Raw genomic sequence first — 27,417 nt, forward strand, 5'->3', positions numbered from 1 at the left:
CCCCATAAGTCTAGTACCCCCGGCACCATACACAGTTATTGCAATATTATTGACTATATTCCCTATATTGTACTTTACCTCCCCATGACTATTTTATAGCTACCAATTTGTACTTCTTAATCCCTTTGACTTTTTCACCTAGCCCCCCAACCCCTCCTCCCTCTGGTAACCATCAGTTTGTTCTTTGTATCTATGAGTCTGTTTCTTGTTTGTTTATTTTGTTCTTTACATTCCACATATAAGTGAAATCATATGGTATTTGTCTTTCTCTGTCTGACTTATTTCACTTAACATAATACCCTCTAGGTCAATCCATGTTACCACAAATGGTAAGATCTCATTCTTTTTTATGGCAGAATAATATTCCATTGTATATACTATGTACCGCTTCTTTATCCAGTTGTTTATTGATGAGCACTTAGTTTATTTCCATATCTTGGCTATTGTATATAGCACTGTAATGAACATAAGGGTACATATATCTTTTCAAATTAGTTTTGAGATTTCTTTGGATAAATACCCATAGTGAAATTTCTGAGTCAGAGATAGTTCTATTTTTAATTTTTTGAAGTACTTCCATACTGTTTTCCATAGCACCTGCATCAATTTGCAATTCCACCAACAGTGCATGGGAGTTTCCTTTTCTCCACATCTTCGCCAACACTTGTTTGTTGATTTATTGATGAGGACCATTCTGATGGGTGTGATATCTCACTGAGGTTTTAATTTGCATTTTTCTGATTAGTAGTGACATTGAACATCTTTTCAAATGTCTATTGGTCATGTGTATGTCACCTACCTGCAAATAATGACTGTTGTACTTCTTTCCAATTTGGATGCCTTCTATTATTTTTTTATTTTGTTTTTTCTTGTCTAATTGCTGTGGCTAAAACTTCAATACAATGTTGAATAAAAGTGGTGAAAGTGGGCATCCTTGTCTTGTTTCTGATCTTAAGGAAAATGCTTTTAGCTTTTCCCCATTGATGATGATAGCTGTTTATAATTTTTTATACATGAAATTATACAGTATTAGTACAGGCCTTTTTGCAGCTTACGTAAGTTTACCACATAAAGAAATTTGAGCCCTGAAGAAGTTTGTCTTTTCTAAGCTGACTTGAGGAAAGGGAGCTGGAAGAGGAGGGGGAGTAGAGAAACCACATCATTTCTCATCCAGACTGGGACACCTCTGAGAGTGAAAGGGAGCACTATTCATAATAATACTGGGACAAAAGTCATAAACATGACTGTCCCCAGTAAACCAGAATATGTAGACACTCTGGTGAGAAGGGATAGTAGGAGGCAGCTGGAACACACTGGCAGGCAAAATCTATCTGAAAGGCCCTAAAATAGAACCCATTCACAATGCCTGGCAGGTATATGACATTGGGGTTGGGGGCACACTACCCATAAAGTGTGGTCACTGGGAAAACTCAGGTCAACACATATTTACTGAGTTCCTACTATGTGCAAAGCACCACAATGACACAAAGATAGCTCAGGCACTGTCCTTGTAGCTCATAGTATAATAGTGGCAATAAGACAAGTTCACAAATAGGTAAACTGTAAGGAAGCTGCCAATGGAAATATGCAAAGTGCTATATGGGTTCTAATGACATATATAGAGTGCTATATGGATACCAAGGAAGGAGAGATCATGTCTGTTGGCAGACAGGAAAAAAAGCATCATGGGGAAGTAGCCGTTAAGATGAATTTAGATTGTACTCCAGTGGTTCTCAATCTTGACTGCACATTAGAATCATCTGGGGAGCTTTTCAAACTCCTGATACCTAGGTAGTACTCCCAGACCAATTAAATCAAACTCGCTGGGAATGGGACCCAGGCATAAGTATTTTAAAAGCCCTCCCAAGTAATTCCAGTGAAGAATCAAGACTGAGAACTACTATTCTAGAAAGATGAGTAGGCATTTGCTGGCAGGAAAGGCGGGGAAGAGAGGAGACCATGGAGAGAACAGCTGTTAGTATATTCCATCTTTGGTAGGCACACAGGGAAGAATCACCCACTGGGAATTAAATATGGAGGAAAAGCAGCAGGGCAAAAATAATTCAACCCTCTTCGGAAAAAAAAATTAATTAATTATGAAACCATTTGCTCAGGCCAATAACAGGGATGGATGGGGAAAGGATGTACTGAACATCCAGGGAACTCAGAGTGGTAATAAATCCATCATAAATCGTACAAGCCATCTGATAACTTCTGTTCCTCACATTAGCATCCCATTAAGGCTCTATTAGTGAGAGCAAGGAAACTGAATGAACCGGCTTCCTGGGGTAGCGCGAGCAGCCTGGAGAGAGTTAACAAGCTGCAATCTAACAGGCACCTTTATGGACCTGAGCTCCATTTGTAAAGAATGCTTAGAGGCTCCAAACCTTGACCTATCACGCTTATGCTGCTCGGAGTTTGGGAGGGGGCTAGAATTAATCACAGCAGGGACACAATTTACCGATCAATACCAGCCAATTAGAAGCCTCCCTGCTGTGGCGAGCTCCCTTGGAATGCCAGATGACCTTTGCCCTTGACTTTTTGTGGGGGCAGATGTTGCTTTATCTCAACTACTGATAAGAATGGTATGGGGTGGGGGAGTGGAGCTCATTTCCCATCATGCCAACCCTGCCAGGGCTTCCTGAGGCTGAACTTTTTTAGGACTGATGCATGAGCCACCTGCTGGTGGAAGCTAAAGGAAGACAGGAATAGAAGTTATATCAGTAATTAATTCACAGCCAATGTGCCACTTTTTCTGTGAACTCATCCGTGACCTTCAAGAAGCCATTCACAGCAACAGAAAGCAGGAAACTCAGTCTTTTCAGTGAATTCACTATTGTGTCGCTGCCTCTGCTATCTGTTGGGGGAGAGAAGATTCTGAGGCGTGGAGCACAGCCAGAGATGGCCAAATTTTTATCCCATTAATTTTCTCTATGGCCTAAGTAGAACCACCTAGAGGAAAAAAATTCTAGTAACTCCCACTGTGTCCTATAATCTGGCTCTGGGACTCAAAATAGAGCTTCAGAGTGGCCCCAGGACCTCCCATTCCCCACTTTTGTCCCCCCCCCCATACTTGTGTGATAGCTGTTTGCCATTATGTTTACAGGGTTGGGCCAATATTTTTATCAATTTTCTGAAATATTTGCCACAGAGTTAATATGTTCCAAAAGAAAACAAAAGTTTAAAGGAAGAAAAATAATTAGATAATTCTGGGAAGTGTTCTGAAGTTTATCATTTATTTTTCTGTCATTTACTTCTTTAGTTTTATTTTAAGGAAAGCAATCTATTATTTATAGTCCTTCCTGGAGCCTCTAGAACGTCAGGCATTTGGCCCCATTTTCTTATTTGTTTCCTCTCTTCTTGAAGGCTTTTAATCATGGTTTTTTCAGATGCTCATTTCAAGAACACTTCTCAACTCTTCCTTTCCTAAGTATTTCTCTACCCCCAACCTCCAAAGAATCATGGTTTTCAAATAAAAAAATAAAACAAAGTATTGAGCTAACTTTAGTACGTACAAGGCCTGTGGCAAATCACACTGTGATTTCCTCCCCTGCCCTTACCCCAATCCACAAGACTTTTTATTTAAGTCAAACTTGATATAAATGACTATCAAAAAATATCTTAAAACAAACTTTTGAAAGGTCAACCTAGGAATTGTGCATAGATATGATAAGGACAGCATCATAGATTTTGCTTGGAAATGTAGAAGGAGGGGAACCCCTTTTACGAACAAATGATATCTGTGTATAAAGTTCAGGAATATTAAACTATTTAAATGTACCACTTGGCAGGAGCTACCCTCTTTTTGTCTCCCCCTTTTCATACACTAAGTCCCTAAGTAACTAACTCTCTAACCCCTCCCCAAATGTTCAGCAATCACCCCATGTCACCTGACCCAAGGGATGACTGCACGTTCTCTACTTCTGTGAGGAGGCAAATGTCCACCTTCCTATCTCTTTTAAAAGCTGTTTGACCTCTGCTGTGTGGTAATCTTGAAAAGATGTTCAGCTTGAATCTCATGAGGAAAAAATTCAGACAAATCCAAATTGAGGGACTCTTGTGTGTGTGCACAAAAGTGGCAAAATGTTAAAACAATCATTGAATCTATACAAAGAGTATCAGGATTACATTACTTTTTCAATTTTTCTGTAGGTTCACCATTTTTCAAAATAAAAGGTTGGGAGGAAAAAGGAAGCTATGAGGAGGACCAAGAAGCTGATGTTTCTAATGCATTCTGAAATTTTAACTTAAAGCAGAGTATAACGTCATAGAGTGTTGTCTAGATGTAACTTGTGCTTTGGTGTCTAAGCTGTAGACCCTGCCTTCCTTTAGGTCCACAGAGCGGCTTTCACTTTTGTGACAAAAAAAAAATAAAACAACTAACCAGCTTATAATTTCTGTAAGAAGGTTTGTTTGATGGTTTTGACAAAAATAATGGACACGTTTGATAAAAAAATTTCATAGTCTAATGTAAAGTGCAAGATGATACAGACTGTTTTTATAAACTTCAAATTTTTAATTTAAAATTTTTTATCTTATTTGTTACTTTTCAAAATCTCATCTTGTGTTTAAACAGGTTAAAGATACACCACTACTAATGAGTGAAAACAATACTCAATCTGTTGTATTCAATGGCCCATGAACTAACTATGATACTCACAAAATTTTTTCACACTGTTATTTGCCACAGGAAATGGAACAGATTATTAAACAAGTTTTTAACAAATTGGAAGGTTCTATATGAAAAACTAAATTCCCTTTATCAGGAAACAGTCCCTCAAAGAAAAATAATACCATGTCAAAAGGACCAACTTCCTCACGAAGAGAATTTAGAGAAAGTTCTTCCCTTCATAAGCATTCTCACAATATACTGAATCAAAGCACTCTGGCAAATTGGCCAGTTTTTAGGAGGAAGCCACTACCCTAGACATGAGAGCACCCCAGAAATAATTTTTTATTAACTACATTAAGTGGTAAATAGGTTTTCTGCTGTGTGAATGACATCAAAAATGTATAATCAATTTAGTTTTGTCTAAGAAATTTTACACTAAACTATATCTTAAATTTCTTGATTTAAGGTGGTGATTCAAGATAACACACACACGTATAGCATGATAGATGGCATGCTTCTAAATGAAGATTATTAGCTATGGTTATCACATTGTTTACCACTTTTGTATTTAAAGAAAGATACTAATAACTTGTACTGTACAGAGGCATATTTGATGGAATCAACAAAAATAATAAATACCCCGATAAGATTTCATGTTCAAATGCAAGTATATCTAGGCAGTTACATATATTTATTTACATATTTATATTCTATAGTCTATATTTTGTTATGTATTTATATTTATTTGTTTTTATATAAAATTGTCTAATAGTCCATACTTTAAGAGAGCATTGAAAAGTATAAGAAAGAAAAGACAAGCAAAGTTAAGACTGTCACAGCTGTGTATCTATAAAAGGAAAACATTCAGCACCACTGTGTATTTCCAACATAATTTACAAAGCTAATAATATGCATTCAGAAGCCTATAGTCCATGTAGCATGCGTTCTATCCAGGCTCTGGGACTGATGATCAGAATAATAATTATCAGTAACTTTTTCTAAATGCTTACCCAGTGCCAGGTGCTACATTAAGTGCTTTGCATTCATTATGTGTCTCGTTCAATCCTCATTTTGCAGAGGAAGCACCTGAGACACAGAGAAGTTAAGTGATTTGCCCAAGGTCGCACATTTGATAAGTGGTTAAGCCGAAGTTCAAATGCAACTTCAGACCCCACACCCATGATCATGATCATTCCAGGTACTGCCTCAAAATGCTACTTAACAAGTGGCAATTAGTGGTCCAGGACAAGAAAGTGAGTGAACAAGCTCATGCACAAGTCACATCAGAACATAACAAAAAAACAGTTTAACTTTTATGTTCGCCATTTGTTTTCCAGACAGGAAGCTCAAATATAAAAAAGTTGGGCTCAAATATGAAACAAAAGCTGCACAGTACTATCTGCAGGTGGATTGTATTGCTTGGAAAGTTAGTCATGTGACCCAGGTCAATCTCCCCCTGCTGCTTTGCAGGTCTCTAACACTCAAGCTCTGACTGATGGAGCCAGTGTCCCTCATACCCCACCCTACCTACTCACTGTCAGCTTGACCACGAGCCAGTGAACACCTTCACCAAAGCACGGAAAGGTTCTGCTAATGGGCAAAACAATTGAGCTGGAGCCTAAACAGAAAAGAAACTTTCTCTTCCACAGATCAGAAATGTGGCTTAAGATGTTGGTTGTACCTGACTTGTGAGGTTGAGGTAGATAATAGTAAATGAATATAAAGCATCAAGCACTGTGCTTGGCACAAATGAAACATGCAACAAACGGCTATTGTGGGTATGCAGTTTTTATCCCCATTCTCCGTGACAAAGTTTAGTCAGACATATTGAAGTCTCTATGTTGGATTCTATCTAGTGCTGGGGTGAGAGGAAGGTTACCACCAATCTGTTCTGAGCATGGCAGACAGATAGAACCTGGGAACGCACAATTTTCTGGGAGAAACCCCAGTTCTTTCTGCCCTTAAAGTAGTGGCACATACCAGAAAGGTGAAATCATTCGTTGGACAACTTGATTAGAACATGTAACTGAAATTGGGGTCTTTACCATCATGGCCTACATTCAATCAGGCTGTGTACAATCCATTATTTCATAAAGTTTTTCATTTTAACCTGTAACTCAGGTACAAAGTTTTCTCAAGCTACACATTTTCCCCATCTACATTATCATCAATTTCACATTATAAGTATGAAAAGAGCAATTTTTTAAGAAAACATTTTTAACATGATGTATCATTTTCAACACACCTATATATAAAGTTGCTGTGTTTTTAGACATTATTTGGATTACTTTAATCTGTGTTTTGAAAAAGGCTAACGTAATAATTTTGGACACTTCAGACTTTTTTCTCTTTGCTCTGATGATGTTCTTTGCTTCTATTTTACCCTTAGTGTCATCTCTGCTCAAAACTAAAATTTTAAATTCTGTAAGTAAAAATGGGAACACCTTATGGGTTTTGCATAGCACGTTGCTAGTTCCTCAGTATATTCTTTGTTCTATTTTTGTAACATACATTTTTAAAGGTAATAATAAAATAAACTTTAACCTTTCAAATACTGAAATAAACCAATTCATGAGAGAAAGGACTAGGTAATAAGTAGAATGGGAAAAAAAATGTCTAACATGAGTAGGAAGTCATAGAAAGTTCCTAAAATATTGTGTATGTGTTGTTGCTGTTGTTCTTTTGTGTATATGTGTTTTAAGCAAGCAAATTTTGAGTCAAAAATATAAGAAAATGAGAAAATGTGTTCAGTTGCTTTTGAAGTCCTTTCATAGGCAAAGATTTGTAAAGCAAAGAAAAGGAGAAAGTAATTGTGAAAATCGCGTAATTTCCTTGGCATCTGTTTTCGTCAGCGAGCTCTAACCACAGTCGGGAACCTTGTGTCCATATTGTCATCAGGGCACTTTGTTCTTAGTGGCCAGGAGGAAGTGGCAATGTTTTCTCTATTTCTCTTCTTCCTCCTCTTTCTTCTCCTTTGTCTTTCTCTTCCTTTCTCCTTTTTCTCCCTTCCTGTATTTTTAAACACCGTTTGGTGTAGAGGGTCTTTCCTGATTGGCTTACAAGCATTGTCCTTTTTCCTGGTACAGATAACATTTTGTTGGAGCAAAGTAAAATCAGTGAGTTAAAACTCCCGCTGCCAAAGTTTCCATATTGTGTCACCCTGAAATCTACAATGGAACCCGTGAAGCTCTTTTCATGCTTCCGTGAACATAGGAGCAAAGGCAAAGCCAGACAAAGATGAGTTGAATTGCCACCATATTTGAGGCTAAAGGGAAATTACTTCTGAGAGAAGTAACATGTTGACTTAAATTCACTATGAAATATAAATGACTAATGTCAAATCTTTGAAACAGAAATTGATGAAGAGGAGGGCAGAGATTGGAAAGGATGTGGAGTTGTCAGCAGAGAGGAGAAAACTGTGCAGAAAAAGGAGGCTAGAGCACTGAAGGTTAGCTGGGTTTGGATCTCCCCTTTGTCTTGATCCTGTTCTACCTTTCAGTTCACGATGTGTGCAACTGTCCAGTTATAGTCATTCAAAATCAGAGAAAATAAACACCTATCTCAAAAAAATGGGAAACATCTATACAATGCCAGGCAGTCACGGCCTAATTGAGTCTCAGGTTTGGGCCAGCCACAATTCCCAACCCCAACTCAGCTCCTGAAAGCCCCACCTACTTCCATCTCACCTAGGAGGTTGGGCAGAGCTAGAATTTCCAAATTCATCACAAGACAGTTGACTGGGTGCTTTCCCATCTCTTGTTCCCTGAACAAATGGGCGTTCTGGTGGTGGATTTGTTGTCTTATGGACCTTTTACATTCTCAGAAATTTAGTAACCCTAATTCTGACAATTTCTGTCTAATTCCAAAAGTCCATGGCAAGAAGCCGTTTGTCATTTGCCGAGCACTAATTTGAATGTTGCACTTTCTGGGGTGGAGAATTGGCCTGTGAAACTAGAACATGTCACCGAGTCTTAGTTGCTCCTTCCTCCCAAAAGTAATAACTTATAGGAAGTAAAAAAAATTTTGCTCCCAAAGCTTTGTCATAGCATTATTCCCAAATTTGGGCATTGCCAAAGCTCCCCTGACATATATTTTCTCCATGAATGTCAATAATCTATGGTAGTATTTATATACACAATAATAATAATCACTCCATTTATTGAATGCTCATTATGAATCAGGCACTTTACAAATATCAGCTCATTTATGGTCAAAATAATCCTATAGCAGAATGTACTACTATTCCCATTTTACAATGATAAAATTGAGATTCAGTGAGTTTGAGCTAAGTGGAAATGGTAAGATATAAACCCGGGCAGTCTGACTTCTGAAGCCTGTGAGCTTAACCACTACACCACGCCTCTCTACCTGTCTCTAACCACTATATAATGCCTCTGCATGCATCTTTTACAATAGCCCAGAAGCTCCTCACATGCGACTTGTGTTCTGACTTACTTGACTTCAGATGCCTCGTGCCAGGGCCAAACCTATAGAAGATGATCAACATATGTGGAAGTAATGCATGCAGGAAACTCCCCGGTTGGCAGGGACACTCCTCTGCACCTTCCCGTTATGTATCTGGAGACATGGCTGTCGATGATGCCATAGAAGAAGTGCACTGAATAAGGCTTTGTAATGTGACTTGGACTAAATAGAAGTTCCTTTCTTCCTATCTGGACCTTATGCTGATTTGAGGAACCTTTGGTAGCATTTACCTGGCGCTAACAGCTAACATGCCTGTTCTACTAGCTTTTTAACCATTCAATGGATGGTTGGTCTTAACCAGAAAGTCTCTCTCTCTCTGTCTCTCTCTCTGTCTCTCTGTCTCTCTGTCTCTCTCTCTCTCTCTCTGTCTCTCTGTTTCTCTCTCTCTCTCTCTCTCTCTCTCTCTCTCTCTCTCACACACACACACACACACACACACACACACACACACACACAATCCATCTGCTTCCTTCTTGACCAAAATTAGACTACACTAGGTGTAGTTCCCAAACTTCCCAAACAGACTAGCTGGCCCAACACCTTTCCCCCAATCCTGGATTCTTACTTCTTAAAGAGAATCAGGTTTGGAGAGGAAATGGGAGCTTTCCCTCTTCACCTCCCCATATTCCTAGACTTGCAGGCTACTCTGGTTCCAAATGTGAACGTTGCTCATTCTGGCCATTTCTGAAGCCCAGATGAGTTTTAGTCACAAAGGAAACGACAGTGTTAACCCCTCGACATCAGCAATGTAGTCTTGATAGCTATTCATTTGGCTGCTCCTAGCGATGATGCTTTTAAAAGTGACTAGAGCCCCTTTTGGAAATTTCAAAACTATTTGGAATACAACAACAGAATACGTTTTGTAAAATTATGTATACAAAAGCCATTTCTCCACCAGCTATTTCAGTGGACCAGAGTCTGCTTATTTCACAAGCCACAGGATGCCTTAAGAATATTTGTCTCATTATCCCCATTATTTTCCCCTCCAGGGAACTGTCCCTAATAAACCTTGCTATGTCTCTTCTCCTGGCTAGTTTTAATATGAGCCAAGGGAAAGATTTCAGAAAAGCACGAGTTCTTTTCTGCCTGGGCTTGCAAATTGTCTTCTGCTGCAGGTGCACCTGTTAGTAAAGATTGAGACCATCTGGGCAGCATAAGACAATTTGTTGAGAGATGACTCTAAAAAGATCCTCTTCCAAGGAATATTTAACCTCTTCGTGCCTTTTCATGACAGGAGGACCGTTAATGGCAGCAGAAGATGAGTGATACCCTCTCATCAGCATGGCCATCTTAAAGTAATGCTTTCATCTTGAAACCAAGAGGACTTTGAGAACTTCAGGCTCCCCAAGTTACCTGAAAGGATACTCTAGGTTCAAACACCATTTAAAGTTCTCACCCTCTCTGATGGGGGCCCAGAATGACTGAGTTTGATAAAGATCCTCTTTGGGACGATGAGAATCCTTTGGAGGCATTCTTAACATGCCCCAAAAGACCTCAAATCTAAAGCCAAATTCTCAGGAGGCTGAGAACATCAGAAAACTCCTAAATCAGTTCTCTAACCCACTTATCTGCTTTTTGCCATAGTCTGAAACTAAAATCAGCATAGTTTCTACTTAGAGGTTCAGAGTAGCCTGGATATAAATCCCAGGCCCAATGGGTTCAAGACCCAACAGCAGTCGTATTTGCATCCTATTTCCCTTGTAACTTTATTTGCCAATGTGTTAGCTGATACAGAAGGCCACCCTATTCAAGCCAGTGATTACAGACTCTTGAAGAGTATATGGTAACGTGCCAGGAGAACAAGAAGCCACAGGATAAGCATGGTACATTTTCCTGGAGTGCCAATAATAGGGGAAATGCCATTATTTTAGAGCGTTATAAACTAGAGTAGAATGCAAACTTGGAGTAAAATATAAAATTCATGGGCTTTTAAAATAAATCTTAAATCTTTGAATGAATTTTGAGCTTGAGGCAAGAGCGTCCAGCTCCTTCCCCAGATCTCAGGGGGTCTAAATGTTTATTTGCCTCCTCCATTAGGGACACTTTGATGGGTATGTGAGAAAAAGTGTTTTAATATACCTCTCTCAGAGCCACTGGCATTTAAAAAAAAAAGTCTTAATGGAAAAAAGAAATCTGCTGCAAACAAAAAACAGAATGAATTAAGGAAAAAAGTAAAAAAGAAAAAAGTAGTTACAGGAGTCATCATATGTTAATGGCATTAGTCCTCAAAACACCTCATTTTATGAAGGTGGAATCTGAGACCCAAAAGGTTGAATAAGCTGGCCACCATCATGTAACCACAATCAATTTGTCACTCAAAGTGACAAAGCCAAGGCCAGCGATGAGTGAGAATAGTGCGGTAAGGACAGCCTTATCCAAAGCCCCCATGTCGTTGCCCACTGTCAACCATCTACTCCACCTGTGTGAAACAACCCTCCGAATTTCCCCTAGCTGGTGTGTAGTCACCACACTGCCGGCTGGCTCTACGAAGGACCCTTACCTCACCCCTAATAGTACAGCCGTGCCCTGCCAGACTCGGGAAGAAGAAGTGAGCTTAGGTTTATGCTTTCAGGAGATATTTCTCTTTTTTCCAGTTTTATTGAGACATAATTGGCACATAACATTGTATTAGTTTTAGATGTACAACATGACAATTTGCTATACCATGCATTTATTGCAAAGTGATTTTCACAATAAGTTTAATTAACATCCATCACCTCACACAGTTAGAATTTTTTCCTGTACTGAGAACTTTTAAGTTCCTTTCTCTCAGCAACTTTCAAATATATGATACATTATTGTTCACTCTGATCACCACGCTGTACATTATATCCCCAGAACTTATTTCTCTTATACCTAGAAGTTTGTACCTTTTGACCTCCTCCACCTATTTTCCCCAACTCCCACCTAGGGCAACCACCAATCTATCATTTTTAGATACTACATATAAGTGAGATCAAATAGTATTTGTCTTTCTCTGCCTGAAGTACTTCACTTAGCATCATGCCTCAAAGTCCATCCACGTTGTCACAATGGCAGAATTTCCTTCTTTCTTATGGCTGACTAATATTCATATATCTCTCACATTTTCTTTGTCCATTTATCTATCAGTGGACACTCGGGCTGGTTTTAAGCAAACCGAGGGTGGCTGACCACCTGGGCCCTCTGTCTCTGGGTCTGTCTGTATGTCTCTCGGGGTCTCTAAATCTTTCATCTACCCCTCTGTTTCTTCCTTAGTTTCTATTTCTCTCTGTCTCTGCTTTTTCTTTTCTTCCTATGGATTTTCTATGTCTTCCTCTTCAACCCATTTCCTCTTTATTTGATTTGAAAAAGTATCATCTGCTAACAAGCCTGAGGATATAAGCATCACAATATGTAATTAAAATATGTAAAGCAAGTGACAGCTCTAGTATATTGCTTCGAGTTTGTTGCATATGTATTAACTTATTTATTTATTGTAATTTAATTTGAAGTATTTCAGCACAGTGTATGTGAACATGCTGCATATGGTAGTTAGTTTAAGCTTCCACTCAAGGGGCAGTCAGCTGCCTTAACGGAAAATCCATACTCCTCGGGTGCTCAGTTAGCATAATATTTGAAAAGACTCCTCTAGAAGCAGCTCCTACAAATGATCTGTCTTCTGTATCTCAATCAGCACTCAAGCTTTTCCTAATTAGCATAGTGAACTTTAGAAATATTTAAAGTGGCTATTTATTAAGTAAATTAATGGCTTTTTAGTTAGTATATCACAGAAGTTTCCACATATTTATATCATTCCTTAAATACCTCATTTTACAGAAGTGCATTCTGAGTTCAAAAACTTTAGAAATGGCCTTTATTGGTGAAAAGTAATTCAATATGTAGAGATTGGCTAAAATGTTTAAGAGATTCTCCCACCCATTCTTAAACAGGGTATCAGAAGCTAGCTGGACCTGTCGCCTATCTCTTTGAGATGATACCCAGGGCTTGGTCTCTGCATGGTCCCAGGTCCAGCTATTAGCCAGGATGATTTCTGGTTGCCTGACCTGTAGGAGAACAGAATCCTGCTTCTGGAATATCAACATATCTGCCTGAAGTGGACGTTTCATGCAAGTGGGGATGGACACAACCAAAAGGACAGAGGCCTGGATGTCATGCTTGCTGAGCAGGTTGTATGAGCTATTTTGTGCCTGCCTGTTTATACGACTGACTAATGTTCACACGTGGGGCAGAATTTGCCTTGAGGTCTGCTTTCATTATAACGTGGTAGGAAGGTTGCAAGGGAATAACTAACACTCACCCACCTCAAACTTGTTAAAGTTTGTTTTGTTGTTTTGTTGTTTTGTTTTGTTGTAAAGTTTTGTTGTCTACCAAAAAGACTTAAAAGTTGTACACTAAAAATTTGTTTAGAACAGTTCATAACAACAACATAAGCAAACAAGCAAAGGCAGCTTTGTTTCATCGTTCTGCTACCTCCAAAGAACTCTGCGAAGGAAACTCTGAGAACAGCTGGTATGATGACTGAGCCCTGCACTAAAGAGGCTGAGATGGAGAGCTGGGTTTCGCATCACTACCACCACTTATCTGTATAAGGCATTTAACCCTCTGAGTCTCAATTGTTGTATCTGGAAAACAGGAATAATTGCTTACTTACACCAAGAGTCTCTTGAATTTTATAGGCTGTTAGTCAAAGAAATTGCAGCTTTTCTTCTGGAGAAGGGTCACCTTCCACTACTTCAAAATGCTCCAACTCCTTTTTTTTTTCTCAATTATTGGAGATTATCATTTTTATGGATGGGAGCTTTATTGATAGTTTTCAGGGCACACAGTTCAGATATGTAAAGTATACAACTCAATGGTTTTTAGTATATTCATAGTTATGTAATCATCACCACAATCGATTTTATAACATTTTGTCACCCCAAAAAGAAACCTCATATGTTTTAGCTACCACCCCCCCATCTCCCCATTCATCCTCCCCCAGCATTAGGCAACCACTAGTCTACTCTGTGTCTCTACTTTCTGCCTATCCTGGATATTTCATATAAATGAAATCAAACAACATGTAGATTTTTGTGACTGACTTCTATCACTTAGCACAATGTTCTCAAAGTTCATCCATGTTGTAGCTTGTATCAGTGCTTCATTCCCTTTTATGGTCAAATAATATTTCATTGTATAAATATAACCCATTTTACTCATCCATTCATCAGTTGATGGGCATTTGGTATATTTCTACCTTTAGTTAGTATAGGTAATGCTGCTATGAACACTTCATTTACAAATTTTTGTGTGGACATATATTTTCACTTCTCTTGAGTATATACCTAAAAGTAGAATTGCTGGTTTCTACACCATATGATAACTCTATAATTAATCTTTTGAGGAATCATTCAACTATTTTTCAAACTCACTGCAATGTTATACATTGCTACCAGTATGCGGATTCCAATTTCTCCTCATCCTGAAAACACTTGTCATTTTCTGTCTTTTTTATATAGCAGGTGTGAAGAGGTATCGCATTGTGGTTTTGATTTGCATTTCCCTGATAGCTAATGTTGTTTGACATCTTTTCTTATGCTTGTTGGTTTTTGGTTATCATCTTTGGAAAGATGTCTACTCAAATCCTTTGCCCATTTTAAAATCTTCTTGTCTATTATTGAGCTGTAACAAATCTTTATATATTCTAAATACAAGTCCTTTATCAGATACATAATTGGGAAATATTTTTTCCCATTATTCAAGTTGTCTTTTCACCTTATTGATAGTGTACTTTAAAGAATAAAAAGTTTTGAGTGTTAGAGAAGTCCAATTTATCTATTTTTTCCTTTTTGTTCCTTGTGCTTTTGGTGTCATAGTTAAGAATCCATTGCCAAATCCAAAGTCATAAAGAACTACTTCTTTGTTTTCTTCTAAGAGTTGTATAGTTTTAACTTCTACATAGGTATTTGACCCCTTTTGAGTTGATTTTTATATATGGTGTAAGGCATACAACTTTATTCTTTTGATGTAGCAATCTTGTTGCACCAGCACTATTTGTTGAAAAGAATATTCTTTCTCCATTGAATGATCTTGGCACTTTTATATTTTAAAAAAATCAGTTGACCTACAAAAATGTAGGTTTGCTTCTGGACTCTCATTTCTATTCCATTGATCCATATGTCTAATCCTCTCCCAATATCATACTGTCTTGATTATTGTTGCTATGTAGTAAGCTTTGAAATTAAGAAGTATGAGTCCTCCAACTTTGTTCTTCTTTTTCAAGATTGTTTTGATTTTTCCAGGTCCCTTGCATTTCAATATGAATTTTTAACTCTTTTTCAAATTTTCAAAAAGGAAAACTACTCTAGTGTTTGTAGGCTGCAACATCTATAAATGAGTTTTGATTTTTGTCTTCTGGGGATTTAAAAGCAAAGAAATCTAAAATTTCTATAGTTCTGTGGCTTGGATACAGTAGGAATTTTCCCCAAAACAAGTTCATCCAACTGAACGTTCTTTAAATTTCCTCTTGCATAATTTATTCTCTCCTTTCCCTGATGAAAGGTCCTTTAAAATTGTTCAGTTTGAGAAGCTTTGCATGCTAAGAATGGTCTCAGACACTTAGCCACATCTTCCTTAATTCCAAGCTTCTAGATGTTGTCACTGGTTAGTCAGAGAAGCAGAGGCAACAAACAAGAATTAGCCCAGTAGCAATTTGAAAATCTGAGGGGGAAAAAAATTTCAAGAAACATTCTCTGAAACCACTATCATTTAAAATTCTTGATCCTGGCACCATCTAATAAAAAGATGTATGTTCTTACCTCCTTCCTTCACTCCCACTAGGTAATGAAATGGTCTCAAGAATCTGTATAAAATCCCCCTCTCAAATCTCCAAAGAGGACATACAAATGCCCAATAGACATATGAAAATGCCCAACCTCACTAATCATCAGAGAAATGCAAATTAAAACCATAATGAGATACCATCTCACTCTGGCAGAATGGCTATCATCAATAAATCAACAAACAACATCCTGGTGAGGATGTGGAGAAAAGGGAACCCTCATGCACTATAGGTGGGATTGCAAATTGGTGCAGCCACTATGGAAAATAGTATGGAGGTTCCTCAAAAAATTAAAAATAGAACTACCTTACGACCCAGCAATTCTATTCCTGGGTATTTATCCAAAGAAATCCATAACACTAATTCAAAAAAAAAATATGCATTCCTATGTTCATTGTAGCGCCATTCACAATTGCCAAGATATGGAAACAATCAAAATGCCCATCCAATAGATGACTGGATAAAGAAATTGTGGTACATATATACAATGGAGTATTACTCTGCCATAAAAAAAAATGAAATCTTACCATTTGCAACAACAGGGATGGATCTAGAGGATATTATACTAAGTGAAATAAGTCAGACTGAGAAACATAAATATCATATCATCTCAATTATATGTAGACTCTAAAGAACAGAATAAACAAGCAAACAAAACAGAAATAGACTCATAGATACAGAGAACAAATTGATGGTTGCTAGATGGGAGGGGGTTGGGGGTAGGTGAGAAAGGTGAAGGGATTAGGAAGTACAAATTGGTAGTCACAAAATAGTCACAGGGATGTGAAATACAGTCTAAGGAATATAATCAATAATGTTGTAAAGACTATGTAGGGTGTCAGATAGGTACTGGATTTATCGGAGGGATCACTTCATAGTTTATATAAATGCCTAACCACTGTACCGTATACCTAAAACTAATGTAAAATTTTAAAAAACAAATGTCATGCAGATATACTACACAGCGTAAGGAATATAGTCAATAATATACTGATAGCTTGGTATAGTGTCAGATGGTTGCTGGACTTATCATGGTAATCACTTCTTTAGATATATGTGTCAAATAACTATGGTGTACACCTGGAACTAATGTAATATTGTATGTTAGCTATAATTCAATTAAAATATTTTTTAAAAAGTCTCTCAAATAAGCACATTAAGAGGCAAGGAAAATGGTGTTGAAAGCAATGGAGGCCTGCAGAGAAAGGAGAGGAAAGGATAGAGAAAAAGATAAGGGCAGAAACCAAGGAACAGAGAAGAGACAAGAATGAAAAGGGAAAGGCAAAGGAGAGCTCAGAAAGGGAGAGAGAAGCATATGGCAGGTATCAATTATTTACCATTTATGTACAATAAAAAAAATGCACTTTAACTACAGAAAGAGCACCAAATCCACTCAATAACCATTTAAAAGCATATGGAAATAAAATGCAGCCATTTAAAGGGCTATAATAAATGTGCAATGCTCTTTGTAATGCCCCTGAAAGAATATAAGTGTTAAGCCTTGGTAAATTACACTTAAAAGTAAGTGTAACATAAAAACGAAATTAGGCATACAAATAACCTCACACATAGGCATTTTTTAAAAGTCTCTTTCAAACAGTTAATTAGAAAAGCCTCTAAGGAGCATAACTTTTCTTCTCTCGTATTCTTTTTTCTTAACAATAGAGCCAAGCAAATGGCAGGAACAAATAAACAGAGATCCAGGGTGCATAGAAGGTCTGCATTAAATGGTCTGCCCTAGAAAAAAAGGGGTGGGGGGCTAAATAGAAAGCACTGTCAGAATCGGTACCTTCACTTATAGAACTGAATGAAACCATTTAAACAAGCATCACAAAAATATCTGGACGGCATCATAGGCTCTGTTTCCCAACTGCACATTTTAATAGCTTTAATGTTCTCTTCAAAATGCAATAAGCCAATCAGAAAGTACTATTAAGTTCATGCGCCCATTCTTCATTAACATCTGCTGTATAATACAGTCATATTTCCAGTAAACCAGGCCCAGCATGTTCCAGCCTTAAAGGGGTATAAGGAAGGAAAACTTTTCCCTTCTTCCCTCCTAGGTTCTTTGGCTGATTTAGTAATTAAATTGACATAGACTAACAGAAGAAAAATTTAATTTCATAATATGGGAGCTCATAGAAATATGAGACTCAAAGAAGTGACTAAAGCAGGCAGCTTTTGTACCTTTTAGGACAAGGAAACAGTACATTTATGAAGCATTGACAAAACAAAGGAGTTTGGGCTTGGTGTAGTAAATTAGCAAAGAAGTAACAAGGTTTGTTTATACAGCCTTCAGGGCCCTAAATTCCTGATCTCTGGTGATGAAGACACCTATCCTCCTGGTACAGAGAGGGGACCCTTCACATGGGAGATTTATTTCCTGCTTTCAAGGGACAAAGGAGGGTCAGAGTGTCCATCTTGCACTGTCTGCTTCTTAAGTAACTTTAAGTCAAAATAATCAACATGTCAAAGTGGCATATTTTGCGGTGGCATATTCTGCTCCCCTTCAGGGTAGAGAATGAAAAAGAGTTTTGCTCCAAAGGGACTGTAGCCATTAGATACTAGATTAAAGTAGGGGGCTAGGGGTGGGGTGTGGCTGCCGGCTGAGTTTGCTGTGTTCCAGCCTGGAGATTCCACATTAACCTTCAAATCACAAACAAGAGTTCTCTCATCAACCAACAGTAGCACCTGTCTTTGTCACCCTATCCCGTCAGCCCCCAAATCTTTGTATTTGGAGCAGGGCATATGGTATCTACAAGATTTCATGAAGGCTGCAGCTTCAGGTGCCCTAGGAAGCCAGCTCTGAGAAAGAGATGATCGTGAAAGGTATTTTTAGGGAGTGCTCTTGGGATCTAACACCTGTGGAAGGGAAGGGAAGGGAAGGGAAGGGAAGGGAAGGGAAGGGAAGGGAAGGGAAGGGAAGGGAAGGGAAGGGAAGGGAAGGGAAGGGAAAGGAAGGGAAGGGAAGGAAAGGGAAGGAAGCAAAATTGGGCAGAGAGAGAAGTCAGGCTGCAATGCAGTTTTAATGGACATCTCAGCTGACCCTTTGGGAAGTTTTGAAGATGGACTGACCTCTCAACACTGTCCCAATTGGGTGAGATAGCCAGGCTTCTCTACCCCTTCATCAGTCAGTCATTGGATGCAGCTGCCCAGGAAGGGGGCGTGGCCTTGTCAAGGTTGCTCTCCTCATCTGAGACAACCCGGAGGAGGCTGACATCTGAGAGCCAGCTGCCTTCCGCACCCCAGCATCAGACTTTCAATCCTGAAAGAGGATCTGAGCAGCACATTTCCACTTCCACCAGAGCGAGCAAACAGAAAAAATCCTTTTCGGGTTCATCTATTCATTCAGAAAACATTTGGTGTATCATTTTAATGGGCGTGGCACTGATCTATGATGACTGATTACCTTAATGTCTTCAGGTACAGCACACAAGAGTTTCATACTCACTGCCTCTCCCCTATTCTCTATGAGGCAATACTATGTCAAGGACTCACCTGCCCATTTTACATATAGGAAAGCTGACAATGGAGAAAAGCAAGCAGCCAGAGTCTTTTACAGGCAAGCCCTCCAGTATTTAAAAGAAAAAAGGCATCTTGAGGAGATGATAGCAAACCTTGCCTAGAAATGTAAGCAATCCACTAACATGGGTTAACAGATGAATATGAAAAAGAGAGATCTAGCTAATGAGAAGATTTCCTGAAGCTTTAGATTCTTTCCTCCTTCCTGTCTTGTTTTCTATCTTTGTGGATGCCCGAGGGCAAGATTTAGTCCATAAATTATACTCTGAGCCCATTTTCTAAATTTCATTAAAAACATTTTTTTCTCTTTTATCAGAAAATTCCTCTTTCAACTCTTATAAAGACACTCCTGGGTCTGTCTTATTACCCAATAAGTAACCTGCTATTGTTCACACTGACTATAATCGAGCCTGGGCCGCTGTCCTAACAATCTACCTAAGTGTGCCACCGACCGCCAGTGGGCACCCTCGTGTGTCATTTTACTTAATAAGCAGGACAAAGATTTCAGAAAAGGAAGAAATTTGATTATGTAGCATTGTAATGGCACTCATGTCTCCTATAAAGGCTGAGTGGGGTCTGCCCCCCTAAAACCTCCATTTGCTCCACCATTGTACAATGGAAATGTCAGCTAGACTCCCCCAGCCCCCCACCCCAAGGTAACCTTTTGCTGCATCTCTCAGTAATACTAAACCATTAGTCATGCCTGGGTCAGTGATGTGTCAATAACAGAGTAATTATTGAAGAAAGCCTTAAGAGAAAGGACAGCAACCTCGACTCAGAATTAGCTCGACCCAAACCGGCACCATGGCTTGTTGAATAAATGAATGGATGTCGAATAAATGGCCCCTTTACATCTGGAGACCTAAAGACTGTTGATTCCATTAATCCAGCGGGTTATTTGTAGCTGCTAAATGCCTTTTTAGAACAATCAGTGGCATGGCTTTTACTCTTGTTGACTGCAGCCCACTCTTCTCTAGTAGAACAAATTTACTGTACTTAATGGTTCTGGCATTTTAAGAGGAAGTCAGCAGCGCTGTTTGGAACACCTGCACCTTTTGTAGGGCACCGGATGCAATGAAGTACCTCTCCCCACTCACAGGAGAGATAATCTTGAGATCCTGAAATTGGAGCCGTTAGACTTCCAATAGAAACCAAACAGCGAGGTGTGGATAAAAGAAATGAGGGACCATGAGAGAAGCAGTGTGGCTTCACAGTTCAAGTCAGGAACCCAAGAGACAGATGCACACACTGGGAGAACGCCACGTGAAGACGGCAGTTATGCTGCGACCAGTCAAGGAACTACCAGAAACTAGGCAAAAGGCCTGGAACAGATCTTTCCTTGGCACCTGCAGAGGGAGCATGGCCTTCCTGGCATCTTAATCTTGGACTTCTAGCTTCTGGGCCTGTGAGACAATCAATTTCCATTATTTAAGCCACTCGGTTCGCAGTACTTGTTACAGCAGCTCTAACAAACTAATACATGGGGTAACAACTTGCAGCCAGCAGGCCTTGCAGGAGTTCTGTCATCATCTCTTTGTTCCCTCATCTTGGGCAAGTTGCGTAAACTCCTTGCTCTTCTATTTCCTATAATCCCAAGACAATAACGCATGGCTTACCTACCTCACAAATGTATCATGGGAACCAAAGTGCAAAGGCACTTTCCAAACTCCAGCAGAGTATTATGCACATTACATACAACACTGACGTGTCCAATACAGCATTCTGTATGGTAGTACCTTCTAGGGTTACCTCATCCTAGTAATATGGCACAAGTGAAATGACGGAAAAGCAAAGGAAGTAACGTACCATATAGGTACCAGCCAAGACCAGCTGTGCGAGGTATTTCCCTCCTACAGGAGCACAGGGGCCCAGGGAGGAAAGGAGACAGGGGGCTAGAGAATGTAGTGTGAATGCTCAATGGCAGCTTCATTCTGTGACCGTCTACATGAGAAGCCATATATAATAGTCCCATAATGTTTCTTTTTTTTTTTTAATAAGCATGTGTGTTTTTCTATGTTCAGTTGCAGCCAGAATAAATTATGGTGCCTCACCTCCAGCTACTACATGAACCTGCATTAAAAAAAAAAAAAGTCCAAGAAACAAAATGATTTTAAAAGGCAGTCCATTGATAGAATGTTCCCTTGATATGATACGCTGAAAATGGCACTTTACCTCTGTGGTCTTCCTCCTAAAACCCTACAATCGAAATCTAATCAAAGAAAAGCATCAAATTCCAATTGAGGTACATCCTACAAAATACCTGCCCCATACTCCTCAAAATTGGTAAAGTCTTCCAAAACAAAGAAAGCCTGAGAATCTGCCACAGCCAAAAGCAGTCTAAGGAGACATGACAACTAAATGTCATTTGGTGTCCTGGATAGGATATTGGAACAGAGAAAGAACATTAGGTAAAAATTAAGGAAATCTAAATAAACTATGGACTTTAGTTAATAACAATGTATCAATATTGGTTCATTAATTGTAACAAATATATCATACCAATGTAAGATATTAATAATAGGGGAAACTGGGTGTGGGCTATATGGGACCTTTCTGTACCATTGTCTCAGTTTCTTTGTAAATCCAAAACTGTTCTAAAAAATTAAACTCATTAAAAAATTAAAAAGGCAATCCAAACTTTATTCATCTTTTGATGAGTATTAGATAAAATTGAATTTACAACTCACAAAAAACACTTCTTTAAAATCCCCTTTCTTCTTCTCTTCAGATATACACCCCAAAAATTCTCCAAAGTCTCTTGCTATCTCAAATTCCTACACACACACACTATTTTTGTCTCTCATCATCCATTGCTGATACGATGCTATCTTCATTGTCACCATTCCCCACCAATGCCTTCCCCAAATGTGTCACCATCAAGGATTCTGCCTCAGCCAGCCAATCACAACCCCGTTAGAAACCTGTATGACCCAGCAGTTCCCTTCTCTTCTTCCCTTGCTGCTCATGGGGAGAAAAAAAAAAAAGTGTGAGGCATTCCCTGGAATATATAGTTCTTTTCCAGGTCTGTCAGATTTTCTTATAAGCAATTCTAATGGAGAATTTTTAATGAATAAAATTAATTAAATAAATGAAATTCTCTACCTCAATATCTGATAAATATTTTAAAAGTAGATACTCATATATCACTAATTTTTTTCCAGCTCTATAATTTTATTATTTTCTGTATATTCCACAGAATGCCCAGAATATCCAACAGTAACATCTTCTAAAGATCATAAATATTAGAGGAAGGAATCCATGAGCAAATATATTACACTAGGCAACATTTTCTTTATCATGCAGCCATGTCCATTTTGAAAAACTGTATTAGTATACCACAAATTTCATTCTCTTACTACCTAGATGTATGAACTAGTGTTGAGTTTAAGAAAAGAAAAATAGCAGTCCCAGTAGACTATATACAAAACCACTACTATTCTGACCAATCTCAAAAATAAGCAAAATTAAGGATTATACTGGTCAGACATACCTGGCTATGTAATAGAACTATTTTTTTTTAAGAAGCAAGGGAGTAATAAGACAAAATTCAGGATAATGGTTATTTCCTGAGGAAGGGGATAATGTTCTAAGTCTTACTCGTAGATGAGTATTATATTTTGTAACTTACCTATACATTATATACATTCTTTGGTATGTATCAAATAAAAATATGTATTTTTTTAAAAATAAGAACCATAATTGGAGTCCTGTATCAGTCAGATTTCTACAAGCAGAGAAATCAACTTTGGCTTATTTAAAGAAAAAAAGAACTTATTACAAGATATTGGGTGGCTCACAGAATAACCAGAAAGATCAGAAAACCAGGTGGGGGGGAAGAGGTGGGAAGCCAAGAACTCAGGCAGCAGACCTAAGCTGGGAAGACATCATTGAACACAGACGCTACAGCTTACATCTCCAAAGCCACCTGATGAAGCTGATGCTGCCTCTCAAAACTGGATGGGGGCAGCTGCTGCCACCAGGCATCCCTGTGGCTCTTGCTTCTTAGCGCCTCTAGATTTAGTTTCCAGTGCTGGCTGGATGAGTCTGATTGGTGAAGCCCAGGTGATGTGTCTCTGTCCTACCTGCAAAGGATGCTGGGAAAATGCTCAGCTTCTATTGCAGCAAGCAGGCTCAGCCTCCCCCAAGATTCATCAAGCAGTGAATCTCCCACACAGGGACAGAGACTTCAGATGCTGAGTGTCAATACAATTGACAAATGTCCACATTTTCAGTTGTTCAACATCAGCACATATCTTTCATCCCATGCATCTGTTTTTTAAATATAGTGCTGCTTACGCAAGGTAACAATCTCTCACATAATGAATAAAGCGTCTGTCTATCTTATGCTCAGAATGGGGGCCAAGACCCAAGGTCTCATCAGGTCCTGCACCCAGCTTTAAGGGCAAGATCTCCGTGTGTCCATTCTTACCCTAGTTCCATCATGAGCTCCCCCTGACATCCCGTAGACTCTAAACCAACCTTTTAAGCTAATTCCCACCAACTCGCCCTATAAACATAATGGAGGATACAGAAAGGATGAGGAAAAGAAGAAGAAACTTCAAGTATAAAAACATATGCTTAACCCAATTGGAAAGACCATAGCTGGTTATGAGTCAATAGGTTGCATTTATGAATCACCCCCACACATTCTACGGGAAATTTGCCTTCATCTAGAACCTTGAGTAGAAATTCTTGACCTCTTGGAATGACCCAGAGTTTTACTCCTGAGGGATCTCAGTCATTGAAAGTCCTATTTGTACAGGATGACTGAGTCTTCCTTTGCTTTTACCACTGGGTGTCTACCCTCCTCCTTGTGACCCTCTGCCTCAGTGATCACATTTTCCTTTCAAAGTCAAGATCAGTCAACCCAGCAACACCAGACAGAGCCCCCCTTTGGTCTTTCCCCAGTGGCACGAGGTTGTAGTTGGAGTCTCCAGAGTGGGAATGTTTTCATGAGTATATTAGGTTTGTAGGGCTGCTATAACAAATTACCACAAATCTGGTGGCTTAAAACAACAGAGATTTATTCTTTCACAGTTCCAGAGATTGTAGAGGCCTTTTCTGGAGACATCTGAAATCAAGATGTCAGCAGGGCCATGTTCTCTCTAAAAGTTCCTTGACTCGTCCAGCTTCTGGTGGTTCCACGTATTGCTTGGTTATGGCAGCCGACCACCAATCCCCATTTCTGTCTTCACGTGGCCTTCTCCCCCCTGTATGTCTCTGTGTTTTAAATCTCATCTTTATTTCTCTCATAAGTATACCAATCATTGGATTTCAGGCCCACCCTAAATCTAGGATGATCTCACCTTGAGATCCTTAACTACATCTGCAAAGACCCTATTTCCAAGTAAGGTCCTATTTACAGATACTAGGATTTAGGACTTGGACATATCTACAGTGAGCGTCTACTTAGAACACACAAATTCTCTAACTCATTCTGAGATTTCTCTCTAATCTCATTCTGAGGTTTCTAACTATATTCCTATTCCCCAAACCTCCAGACCAACAATCTTCTATTCATGCCAAGTCTCTGCCAAACCTGCAAATCATTACACCTGCTCATGAATGAGGGTAGATCCTTATCTCAGGCTCTTTCCATCCAGACAAAGTGGGCAGTGACACGTAGTGAGCTAAAACTAAGGTGCAGCGACCTTGAAATGGAGAAGGGCCATGAAGAGAAGCTGCACTAATGTTGCTGCAGCTCCAAGTAGGCTAGACTACAGACCGATATCCCACATGTGATGTTATTCAAGATGCCCTAACCTGGTCAGTTCTAGTTAAAGATTAATATTTGTAAACTGTTCAGCTTTGGTCAATTACACGCTGAAGTGATTAGTTATTTTTGGAGACATAGAACACTTCTCTATGGAGTAGGACTTTCTATACATGTAATAAATATTTCTATTAACAACCATTCTTAAAAGAAGCCCATCCTCTGGCCTTGAATGGTTGAGGCCTGGGTTTCAGGGAGGGTGGTTTTCAACTTCCAAATACCACTCATTTTCTATTACTTTGCATTGCCTCTCAAAATATCCCCCTGACAAGGGGAAATGCAGCCCACCCCCCAAAATACACGCTGGGCCATATTCACGTGTTACATAATTATGCACTGAGAAAATATTTAACCACACTTTTAAAGTCAGCATTTTTCTTCTTATCCTAACGGATTATTTGAATTTTAGAAAAATGAGACCAAGAATAGAACTGAGACCTTTTTGTTCCATTACTTTTGAATTGGAAAGACCTTACTATCTTCCTCCTTTGTATTTCTTTTTTTCCTTACTAAGAAATTTGTCACTCATGCTGTTTCTCTGACAATCAATTCATTGATCTTCGCTATTCCACTCCAGGAATATTTGAAATGCAAATAAGGTCACAGGTCTCTTTTCCATTAAAAAAGGGTCGTTCAGAAACAGTAAAATAGTGCAGTTCTATAAATGCCCCATCTTCCTAATACTTATATACACTAACCTTTCTTTCTCTTTAATTTTTCTTTTTTGTCAAAACAGAAAAATAAACTGCTAGCAAAAGCTTACCCTGGTTAATCTTCCAAAACACGGGAAATCACTATACTGGAATAATCTTTATTCATTTTACTAAAACCCCTCAATTTCTTAGGCACTAAACATCAGCAGACTTAGCAAAGCTCTTTGTATCTATCATCTACTCATGAATCATTCATGTAAAAGGTGACCTGGGTCCCATTAGTTGACTAGCTGATCTGAATCTTTTGGGTTACTCAGAGAAGTCATTTCTTGTGGTCCTCCTTTTAAAATTAATGAAACAGAACAGAATACACGCTACTTAAAAGAATACCCTGCTGGGAATTTCTCACTAAAGTGAGGCTAATTCTTTTCTGTATTTCCCTTTTCTTTCTCACCCTTACTTTTGCTTTCATTCCAAAGGACTGTATTTCTGAATTTATTTCAGATCCAGGAGTACAGAACATCAATGTCAAGGCCACAGCTGGGACTCAACACACATGAATTTGAATCAGTAACTGCCCTCTGATGCAAAGCCTCCTTCTCTCAAAGTGCTGTGTTTCTGCTCAAGGCCTCTGGTTCAGCCCCACAGTAACAATGATCCAGTCACTTCTTGGATGTCCTGTTGATCAGAGCCTCATAGATAGTCAAGGTTTTCCCTATAACACCCTACAGATTGGAGTAATTACTCATTTCCTTATTTTCCATGCAGGTATGACTAGCCCCAGGTATGGTCATGGCTTTTAAAAATATACTCGTGTAAGTCTCAGGAGATTTAGATCAAAATGGTCACTATCCTGTTTTAAAATCCTTCATAGGATTTTAAATTTCTGCCAGAAATTTCTGCCATAGTAACCCATAAATTTCTCCAATTCTGAAGCTTAACACACAAAGTTCCTGGAGACTACCTGGCTTTCTACCATCACTTCCCACCTCTCTTACATGTACATTTGATTTCCATCATCCTGAGCTACATTTGTGATGCTTGGCATTCCCTCAGCTCCTCCATCATCTAGCTAACTCTTCCTCAGCCTCCAAAAGCAGTTCGACTCTTATCCCCCCAAGAATCCTTTGAAATCCCCACCTTGATCTAGATATCCTTGTTCTCTGCTGTCAATTACCTTGGACCTACCTCTAAAATAGTACTTATCAGACTGCCATGCAGTAAATGCTAACTCACTTACCGGTTTGCCATACCAGTTCAGAGCTTCTTTAACTCATCCATAAAAGCATAACTTTCTACAATCCAAGTCTAAGTGCTAAAGAAATGGCTATTGGGATTGCCCAGTATCTAAAATGAGGATGCCCAATCTGACCAAGAATTGATGTTGCATTTATCAATATCCTCAATAACTGAATTTTTTTAAAGTAAGGAATTTATCCTATAATACAGGCCTAAGAATAATTCACCCAGTTCAATAAATTATTTACATGTAAAAGTTATTTTAGTTCAGTTACAAATGTCAGAAAATACAGGTCAAACCATTTTAAACAGACACACTAAAAAAGAGGTG

Source organism: Rhinolophus hipposideros (assembly GCF_964194185.1).
Source record: "Rhinolophus hipposideros genome assembly, chromosome: 6".
NCBI lineage: Eukaryota > Metazoa > Chordata > Mammalia > Chiroptera > Rhinolophidae > Rhinolophus > Rhinolophus hipposideros.